Source organism: Mesoplodon bidens (assembly GCF_964165515.1).
Source record: "Mesoplodon bidens genome assembly, chromosome: 12".
NCBI lineage: Eukaryota > Metazoa > Chordata > Mammalia > Artiodactyla > Ziphiidae > Mesoplodon > Mesoplodon bidens.
Genome location: NC_138168.1, coordinates 26,480,281 through 26,491,064, shown reverse-complemented (window position 1 = coordinate 26,491,064; position 10,784 = coordinate 26,480,281).

Genomic DNA, 10,784 nt, shown 5'->3' with positions numbered 1-10,784 from the left:
GGCCTCTCCCGTTGCGGAGCACAGGCTCCGGACGCGCAGGCTCAGCGGCCATGGCCCACGGGCCCAGCCGCTCCGCGGCATGTGGGATCTTCCCGGACCGGGGCACGAACCCGTGTCCCCTGCATCGGCAGGTGGACTCCCAACCACTGCGCCACCAGGGAGGCCCTATCTGCTGCTGTTTTTAACTACTACACATATTAACAATATCAGAGTAAATGTCACATTCTAAATCAGAAAATACTGTCATTCTCAGGCAACACCCTAACTGAAACGCAGCTCTAAAGACAACAAATGTGGTATTAAATTCCTGGACCCCCTTGTCTATGCTTAATAAACCTTACTGAGATACACTTCCGCAAAAATCCCCTCTGCGTCTCTGAGATTCAGTATTATTGTGTTCAGATAGTTGGCTAAAAAATGGCCTTGTTTGAGCAAATACAATAGGTGACATTTGTAAAGCACTTACTCTGTGGCAGGAGCTTAACATGTGCTAAGTGCTTTACGAGTAATAACGCATTTAATTCTCATAATAACCTATGAGGTTGTTAATGTGATTGTTTATCTTCACTTTACAGATGCACTGTCTGAGATTACACAGCTAGTAAGTAGTGGATCCAGTATGGAACAGAGGCCAGTCTGGCTCCAGTGGGCTACTTTCAGCCACCATGCTCTATTGCTTATGTAAGTAGACATCCAAACTCTTAAATGCATCTACAGCTTGTCTATTTACATGAGAACCCATAAATATCACTCATTTTGAATAAATGTACTGCAGCAACCCTGCCTGTTGCCATCAGTAGTACCCATGTTTGCTTGCTCTTATCAGGCACCTATAAACAACAACAGAAAAGGGGTGCATATAAATTCTATATAGAAGCTGCTATGTATATTGCTTGTTATGAATTAATAAAGCTGTCACTTGAGGTAGAGAAAAGATAGATTCATTTCAAGCTCTGTTCTGTGTGTATGCACATGCATGCATGTATGTGTTGGTTTTCCGTTGTTGGCAGCCTATATTTCTTACTTATTGTATCCTTAAATTAATTTATTTAATAAATTGTGATAACTTGTTCGATATGTATCTTCCCCTCCAGTCTTTAAACTCTTTTGCTTTCTCACTGTGTTCCCCAGCACCTAACGTGGTGCGGTGGTGATACAGCCCTTCCTCGTCAATAAATGTTTGTTGATTGATTATTCTTGAATCTAATAAGCTAATTGAGTAATGGTAGCAATTAACCACTCAACTATGCCGACTGCCTGCAGATACTGGGTGTATCAATGTGATGCTTCTCCCCAGACTTCTCAGTCCTTTACCTCTGGGAGTTGAGAGGCAGGAAGAATGGCTTCTGGAAGCTGATAGAATAGGACATATGGCCTTCTTGAATCTGATCAACCCAGTAGTTCTTACTATCACTTTCATTTATATCCATAATGTTCATACAACTGTCTACCTCTATGTGCTGCTACTAAGGAGCCTGTAATTCTTTTTACCAGAAACGTTAAAAAAATGGAGAATACTTCTCTTCCTTTAGTAGGTGCTATATCTGAAAAAAATAATACAATACCCAGAGTTTAGTATTAAGTTGTTAATTTTGACCTTTGCTTTGGAGGGAAGGTGGGTAGAAAGAGTTCTCATCAAAGAACTGGTTTTTAAAGTAGAAAGATACCTCTTCTCTCACTGCTCAGAAAACCAGCCGCCATGACACCCAACTCCATAACTTTAAGGACAGCAAATTCATGACAAATGAGTGCTTTGGTGGGGATAGTAGATCAAATATTTCCTTTACGTTGGGAAAGCAACGTTGTCCATGGCTGAAATACTAGCCAAATTGTACAAGACTAGACTGGATATTATTCTGGACTTCAGATTCAGACCCCTTTTTGGCAAGACAACAGACTTGGATATGGTTGATATTATTTTAATTAGAATAAAATAAGATAATAAAATAAAATCCTCAACATAGTCTTGCAAAGCATGATCTAAATGAGAAGAAAAAAATATGTTGAGAACCCAGAAAAAGAAATGGAATGAAAAACTAGACAGCACATTAAGAAACCACTTCTGGGACTTCCTTGGTGGCGCAGTGCTGAGAATCCGCCTGCCAGTGCAGGGGACACAGGTTCAGGCCCTGGTCCGGGAAGATCCCACATGCTGCAGAGCAGCTAAGCCCATGTGCCACAACTACAGAGCCTACGCTGTAGAGCCCGTGAGCCACAACTACTGAAGCCCACACACCTAGAGCCCATGCTCCGCAACAAGAGAAGCCACCGCAGTGAGAAGCCCTCGCACCGCAATGAAGAATAGCCCCCGCTCGCCGCAACTACAGAAAGCCCACGTGCAGCAATGAAGACCCAACGCAGCCATAAATAAATAAATAAATAAATAAATTTTATTTTAAAAAAGAAAAAAAAGAAACCACTTCTGGGGACTTCCCTGGTGGTCCAGTGGTTAAGACTCCACGTTCCCAATGCAGGGTACCCAGGTTCAATCCCTGGTCAGGGAACTAGATCCCGCATGCCGCAACTAAAAGATCCCATGTGCCGCAAGGAAGATCCCACGTGCTGCAACTAAGATCCGATGCAGCCAAATAAATAAATATTTAAAAAAGAAAAGAAAAGAAACCACTTCTGGGCTAAGGTGTTGGGAAAGCTGGCTGTCATTTGGTAGAAAGCAGTGAACCAAGAGAACAGGTGGGGAGAAAGGTGAATTTTGATGGAGTGGGGAAGGGACATAGAGGAATTGTGTATACATTGTTAAAGAGATAAAACTCTATCCAGATGGTGGATAACTATCAGATGTTATTAAGCAGGAGAAAAGTAAAACCAGATTTTTGTTCTGGAAGAATACTTGATGCCAATGTGCAAGATAAATGGAAACAGAGAGACTTTGAGCTGAGACAAGCTAAAAGCTTCCTGCAAAGTCCCTGGAATCCAGAAACATTCCACAGACAGAAGTGGCCAAACCTGATGTCTGATGGAATGTGTTTGGACGAAGGGGACATGATGGAGAAAAGGAGGCAGGATGACTGAGTTTTCTAGTGTGAACAGCTGGGTGGATGGTAAAATCATTCAACCACGTAGGGGCAATGGGAGTGTAAGGGGCCAGTGGATGGATGTGTGTTAGAGGAGGTGGATGCCACCGTCCAAAAGACTAGCAGTGGCACTAAGGAAAGTGGAGGAGCTAAGGAAAGTGCATGTCCATGTATCTACTATGCATAATGGTTATACCCAGAAGAGAATTAAACCATCCAGGGAGTGAGTGAGTAGGCAGGAAAAAATGTAAGGTGAGGAAGAAACTCTGGAAAATAAAAGCAAAGGCAATGAGCAAAAATGTCTGGCGGGACCTTGCTTCTGTTGGGTAAGGTTCTATTACAGCTTGTTTTCAAGTTCTATATAGATTTCTTCAAAGGACCCATGAGGTAAAGGCAGCTATTTTAAAGCCTGGAATGTCCTGGTACTAAGTTACTTGAGGCTCCCTTTGACTTCCCTCCCTCTTGGCAATGAGATTAGCGGCTCTGCTGAACATAACCGTTACTGAAATGAGGACAGTGAGGTTCTCTCAGAGGAAAGGCTTCTCCTCTGCCTGATTCCCTAAGGCTGGTAGACTACAACACTCTGAAGACACAGCCTGGCTTGTGCTGGATGAGAACATTTCTCTCCTAAGGTTATGGTTTGGGAAAATGGAGAGAACTTTCTTGGCTCCCCTGCCCTTCTTGCTACAACATTTAGAACTTGGACCCAATGCAGTGCTTGAGGGTCCTTCAAGAGATTCCTCTCTTAAGCAATGTGTACACTTTCACCATGTGCGTATCTACTAAGGATTCACCTCTCAAACTTCTCAGTTATTTTGGTGTTACTTATTATTATTTTTTTAAATAAATCTATTTATTTATTTATTTATTTTTGCTGTGTTGGGTCTTCGTTTCTGTGCGAGGGCTTTCTCTAGTTGCAGCGAGCGGGGGCCGCTCTTCATTGCGGTGCGTGAGCCTCTCACTGTTGCGGCCTCTCTTGTTGCCAAGCACAGGCTCCAGACGCGCAGGCTCAGTAGTTGTGGCTCACGGGCCCAGTTGCTCCGCGGCATGTGGGATCTTCGCAGACCAGGGCTCAAACCCGGGTCCCCTGCATCGGCAGGGAGATTCTCAACTATTGCGCCACCAGGGAAGCCCCTGTGTTACTTATTTTAAGTTGCTAGCAGGAATGGATTATGTGGATGGTCACCGGGTGCTTAAAATACTCAAGATGTTTTATAAAAGATGTGGTAATGAAGAGCCATAAGTAAATATTAAAATGTGTGGTCTAAAAATTAAGAAACATCTAACAATTAGAGGTATGATGGAACATGAAATAGGAAGCAAATAAAACGGATTAGGAAAGATACAATTACAATGTTCCCAAAGGTCTTCTACATAAAGTGCTTCCTCTTCTGTTTTGCTACAAAGTGTGAGACCAAAATAAGGAAAGAGGAGACACTGGTGGAAACTTGTAGCAGACCAGAAAAGATACAAAAGCCAAGTTAAGTCTTTTTACTAGATAACATTTTAAATATTTACTGTTTGTTAATATGACACAAAATAAGCTTCTGGCACTTGGTTAAATTGAAAGGGGAGCAAAGCTAGAGGGTTCAGTGGCTGGAGAGAAGTGGTCAAAGGGTACAAAGTTTCAGTTATGCGAGGTGAAAAAGTCCTTTTCTATTGAACAGCATAGTGCCTGTGTTGACAATATTAAGAATTGGCTAAGAGAGTAGATCTTATGTTAAGTGTCATTATCACAAAAATTAATAATAATAAAGAAGGCAGGAGGAAACTTTTGAAGGTGACGGATATGTTTATGGCATAGATTGTGGTGATGGTTTCACTGGTATATACTTATATCCAAAATCATCAAGTCATATACGTTAAATATGTATAGCTCTTTATATGTCATTCATACCTCAATCAAGTGGCTTATTGAAAAAGAAGTGCCTGCGAGAACCTCAAAGCCTTTCCAAGTGTTGTAGATATTTCTCCCATAGCATGGTGATTTCCAAGTTAAAAGGTTTCAGGGGACTTTGCTCAACTCTAGGGATAGTTCCTAGCTTAGCTTAAGAAATAGCTGAGAACGTTTGAATATTAGTGGTTATGGTAACAAATTATAGTTGAATTCGCAGTTTTAAAACATGCCTCTGAATTGTGTAACCTCTGTTTATGTAGCAACAAGAGACGGATCTCATCCGGGTCTTTGACACTTTACCCGTGTCTCCTTGGGTCCTTCAGGTCCTCACCTGTAAAATGAGGAGATTAGACTCAGTTATGGGTAAGACCCATTCTAGGGTAAAGATACTCCCCTAGGATCCCATTCTTTAATCATGCTGCTTATCGGCTTCAATAAAATATCTTCTTTTTTAAAGCACAATTTACTAGTAAGACATGCTTTTCACTGTGATTTAGTTGATCATGGGTGGGGAGAAAAAAGGACCTAGCACAACCTAGATTCTGATTGTTTCCTCCCATCCCCACTCTCCCTTTTGCTCTCTTAATTTCTTTTTAAATATCATTTTCCTTATTTCTGATTTTTATTTATTATTATTATTATTTTTTTTAATTTTTGGCTGCGTTGGGTCTTCATTGCTGCGAGCAGGCTTTCTCTCTAGTTGTGGCGAGAGGGGGCTATTCTAAATTGTAGTGCATGGGCTTCTCATTATGATGGCTTTTCTTGTTGCAGAGAACGGGCTCTAGGCGTGCGGGGTTCAGTAGTTGCAGCACGTGGGCTCAGTAGTTGTGGCGCACAGGCTTAGTTGCTTCGTGGCATGTGGGATCTTCCCGGACCAGGGATCGAACCCATGTCCCCTGTATTGGCAGGCAGCTTCTTTACCACTGTGCTACTAAGGAAGTCCCTCTGATCTTTAAATGTAATACATCGTAAACGTTTCCTCATCTGTAAAATGGAAGTAATGGTCCCTATATAGCAATCTCACAGGTAGGTTGTTATCTGAATTAACCAAAGTCAGTTTATGTAAACACTTGGAACAGGGTCTGGCATGTAACCATGTAAGCACTCAAAAATGTTAATTATAAGAGTATCAAGCCCTTGCCTTGCATCTCTCCATTTGCAAAAGTCCAGGCATCCAAAGTGCTTTGAAAGAAAATAATAGAATTTCTACAATAATCGAAATATCAACAATAATAGAAATTGCAAGTCCCCAGTCTCTTCTGCAGTTCTTGAAATACTGTTAGCATCTGTAATTTAGTGACCAGCTGAATGAAGTCGATGCATCACCACCATCAAATTACTTATGTTGTAATGTTTTAACTGGAAATATCGCCTCTGTTCAAAAGTGGTATTTTGATGCTTTCCAGGGTGAATCTGGTGCTGCCATCTCCACACTTGCCAATCTGCAGATTTTATAAAATTTTATAAAATGTACAGCCCTGGGCCTCCCTGGTGGCGCAGTGGTTGAGAGTCCGCCTGCCGATGCAGGGGATACGGGTTCGTGCCCCGGTCTGGGAGGATCCCATATGCCGCGGAGCGGCTGGGCCCGTGAGCCATGGCCGCTGGGCCTGCGCGTCCGGAGCCTGTGCTCCGCAACGGGAGAGGCCACAACAGTGAGAGGCCCGCATACCGCAAAAAAAAAAAAAAAAAAATGTACAGCCCTTTTATGTCTGTATTGTGCCTCTATCTACTATATTAGTCTGCCCAGGCTGCCGTAACAAAATACCAGAGCCTAGGTAGCTTGAACAACAGAAGTTTATTTACTCACCGCTCTGGAGGCTAGAAGTCCACGATCAAGTTGCTGTCAGGATTGGTATTTGGTGAGGCCTCTCTTCCTGGCTTGCAGACAGCCATTTTCTCACTTTGCCCTCAAATGACCTTCCATCTCTGCTGGGGAGGAAGAGAGGGAGTAGGGTGGAAAAAGAGAAAAAGAGAAAAAGAGAGGTATCTGGTGTCTTTTCCTCTACTTATAAGGACACCAATCCTATTAGATAAGGAGTCCATCCTTATGACCTCATTTAACCTTTATTACTTCCCTAAAGGTCCTATCTCCAAAGACAATCACACTGGGGGTCAGGGCTTCAACCTATGAATTTGGAGGAACACAATTCAGTCCATAACACATACCAAACACCAGCAGTCCAAGCTAACTACATATCAGTAAAGCAGATGATTTATTTTGATATTTCGTTATAGGCTATAATAATAAGTATTTCTAAAAAGAGACACGTATGGTAAACACCTAACAGAATTAGATGAATTTTTCATAAGGGCTTCCCGAGTATTTTTCTTGAGAAATTAAAAATTCTTAATATACATTTATGATAACATTAGAATTGAAAATGTTCATTTCCTTTCAAGAGGTCATTCCTTGAAATTCCATGTTTTTTCATAGTGATAAATATGAATCAGATTAAAGCGTTCCTCAAAAGCTGCATTTCACAGTCCTATTTGCTCTAATACATTTTATGTCAACTAACAAAATTTAATTATTGTTCTTATTATAAGCTACTCAGCTTCACTAAAACTAGCTTCCTTTGTTATAAATCAATATGGCTTAGGAGAAAAATTTATTCAAGCTGAATTATGAGAGAAGAGATATTTCATTCAATATTTTAATTTTTTCAGGCAAATATGATAGCTGGCCAATTTTTTAAAATCTAGAATGCCACTTCTATTATCATTTCACAAAAACAAATATTTTATCATTGTCTAATTCATACCGAATGGCAGCAATTGATGCTCTTGTTTTTTCACTTGTCCAAAATTAGTTTATAATTTTACCCAAGAGTTGTTGTTGCCAAGAGGTCAGTTTCTTTCTCCAGGAACACTTGACCATGCAGAGATCTGCAATCATGAGGACATGTAATATGGATCTATCGTGTTGCTTTGAAAGCTTTGAAGCCCAGATTTGACCATAACATTTAATACCAGAGTTTAGCACAGAACAAAGTTAATTGTGGAACAGTGTATACCACTGAATGGAAGTGAACCAAAATTATATTTGAAGTGGGAATAAAAGGCCTGGAGTTAAAGTTACTACACTGAAATGGCCAAGGTTTATATTCATCATTAAAAGAGACAGACCTTATACCACATAATTTTAGAATACTAGAGAAACTATTAAGAGAAACTAAAAATGCAATGTGTATGAACGGGAGTCAGAGAAAAAGAGGGGGAATAAGGAGACATTTTGCAGCTGTGAAATGTTACTACTGCTGTAGTCTTATCTAAATAGCTTTATTTTTAAAATTAAGTCTGCAATAAATACAATTAAACACACAAACAAATATGCACTTTTTTAACCCAGGGATACACAATGAAGGCGAAGTTGAAGAAAACAAACTAGGCTAAATTAAATAAGTAAAAAGGCCAAAATTGCCAATCCATGACCAGCCTATTTGTCTATTTTCAGTTAATGACTAAATGAGTTTTATGTGAGATCATATTAAACCTGAGTTTCTACATTGCACAATAGGATGATGCATCATAGCTGCTAAGCCAAGATAATTTGATCTTCAAATACTAACACAGTGAAATAAACAAACCCCTCAAACCTTAACCTAGAATCTAGTTTCAAATTCCTAAATTCTTTCTATAAAGTGCTTCTTATGTCCCTTTTGGACAGTACTAATATTTCCATTAGCTTTATTGTATATTTTTAAATCAATATCGAACCTCAGCAAGTGTTTGTTAGTTAACTTTGGTTGACTTGTTTTCTGAAACAGCAATTATTAGCAGTTATTCTCTACAGAGAATCAGCTAAACCAACCCACGATTCTGATAGTACAGCAAGCCTGTGCAAGTTGAAAAACCTAAAAAGCTGACAGAACAATCCGGAGGAAAAATCTTATGAAAAATATCGATTGCTCTGTAAGGTGAAAGTACTGTAGTAATGGTTCTACTTTTAGCCTCTGCTACTCATACCAGAGAAAATATCCACCATCCCATTGCTACACTGCCATTTTCTTTAACTTATAATGAAGTGTAGAACTGATCAAAAGAAGAATATATTCTGAGGAAATTTATAAAATTAATAAGAATATAAAACATGGAACTTTTCTGAGTATAAAATTATTCATGATAGATCTGGATAGAAGTTATATAAAGGATTAAAGCATCATGTGGATATATGTGTTTGAAAACTACTTTGTGTATTAATAAGTTAGAAATAAATTGTACTGAATTAGCAGATTAAGGTAAACATGACTCATTTGCTAAGAATGTGTCTTGGTCAGCAAGATACTTGGAAATAGGTCCAACAAAGAGGACGAGACCTCACAGTTTGAAGTTCCTGCAACCACACACAAAAAAAGGAGAAACAGAAGTGAAATTTGGGAGGAATTTATGCAGAAGCCAGTGATTAAGACCACAGAGAAGTGTTGGGTTTGTGAATAAAAGAATGTCCCTGAGTCCCATTCAACACAAGAAATTTTGGGCATAGTGACTGTTGTTTCTCCTAGTACTGTGATAGCAACAGCATAAATAAACTAAGTGTTCCTGTTTGTTAAATGTTATTCCACCTGTCCTACCCAAGGCAAATATACTGTGAAGCTAATGGAGCTTAAGCTTCAGGGTCCCTCACTTACACAGACTCCTTCCAAGCCCATTAAGGGCCTAGAAATGATCTCATGTGGTCATATGTTTGAGTAAAATGCGCCGAAGATATTTCCATCACGATCAGTTAAGACCTCTATTTCCTCCCATTCTGATGTTCCTTCTGATAGACTTCCCTTAGTCATGTCACATTGGAATGGCCACAGTGTGGCCAGTTAATGGGATCCAGTTAATGGGATCCAGTTAATGGGAAGTTGAACTGAGCATACATTGGTTTGGTTTTCGTGGAATGTGGTTATGTGTGATGCAGTATTTCTGTGTAGAGGTAAGTATTGCTAGCCACCCAGGAATAGAAATGGCTCCCAGGAATATTCCTACTGCCCTCTGTGCCAACTCACCTGGGATCCTGTCACGTAAAGGTGCAGGGCCAGAGGTTACGTTGCAATGTGACTTTATCCTGCCGTAGATGGCACCATATATACAAAGATTAAAAGGAAAGGAGGTATGAGTCAGTCGCTTGGAAACTCTTCCAATCACTAGGTATGTAAAATTGTTAGGGAGAGAGAAGTCTGTTTTTATCCTCCTGGTCAAAAAGGAAGTTCTGTCCTGTCGGCAACGTACTCAGTAATGCAATGGACACAATTATCAGTGTATCATAGACTTTCCCCCTCTTTTGAAGGAAATTGTACATGATAGAATTTATCAGAATTACTGTTAGTATAAAAGAAGTCCGCCGTTAGTTCCGGGGTAACTCCACAGCCACCAGGGACCAAGGCTCCTATATTTCTGCTCTGTCATCCTCAGTATGTGGCTTCCTTCCTCAAGCTTCCCTCATGAGTTCAGGATAATTGCTGGCGTTCTAGCTATCATGTCCACATTCCAGGCAGTAGGAAGAAGGGAGAAGAGAAGGGTAAAAGGATGTGCTCCACAGCCGAATCAAATCCCGTTAAGGGGCCATTCCTGATGTTTCTCATAGCATTTCCCCTTTAGCCAGAACTATATGCAAAGGAGGCTGAGATAGGTAGTCTTTTCAGATAGGTGATTTGCTGCTAGAATACAACTTGGAAAATGGCAAGCAGGTGGACAAGTGGAAACTTAAAAAAGCAGAGAAAGCTGAAATTTAAGCATCTGCAGTCGGAAAAGCCATAAAGCAAGACAAGAACGGCTGCAGAATTGGAGGCACCTGTCACTTTGAATGGGGTGTGGATTAAAAACAAGATTAGTTGAAAGCCTAACAAAAAGCAGCTAGCTCTCTAGAT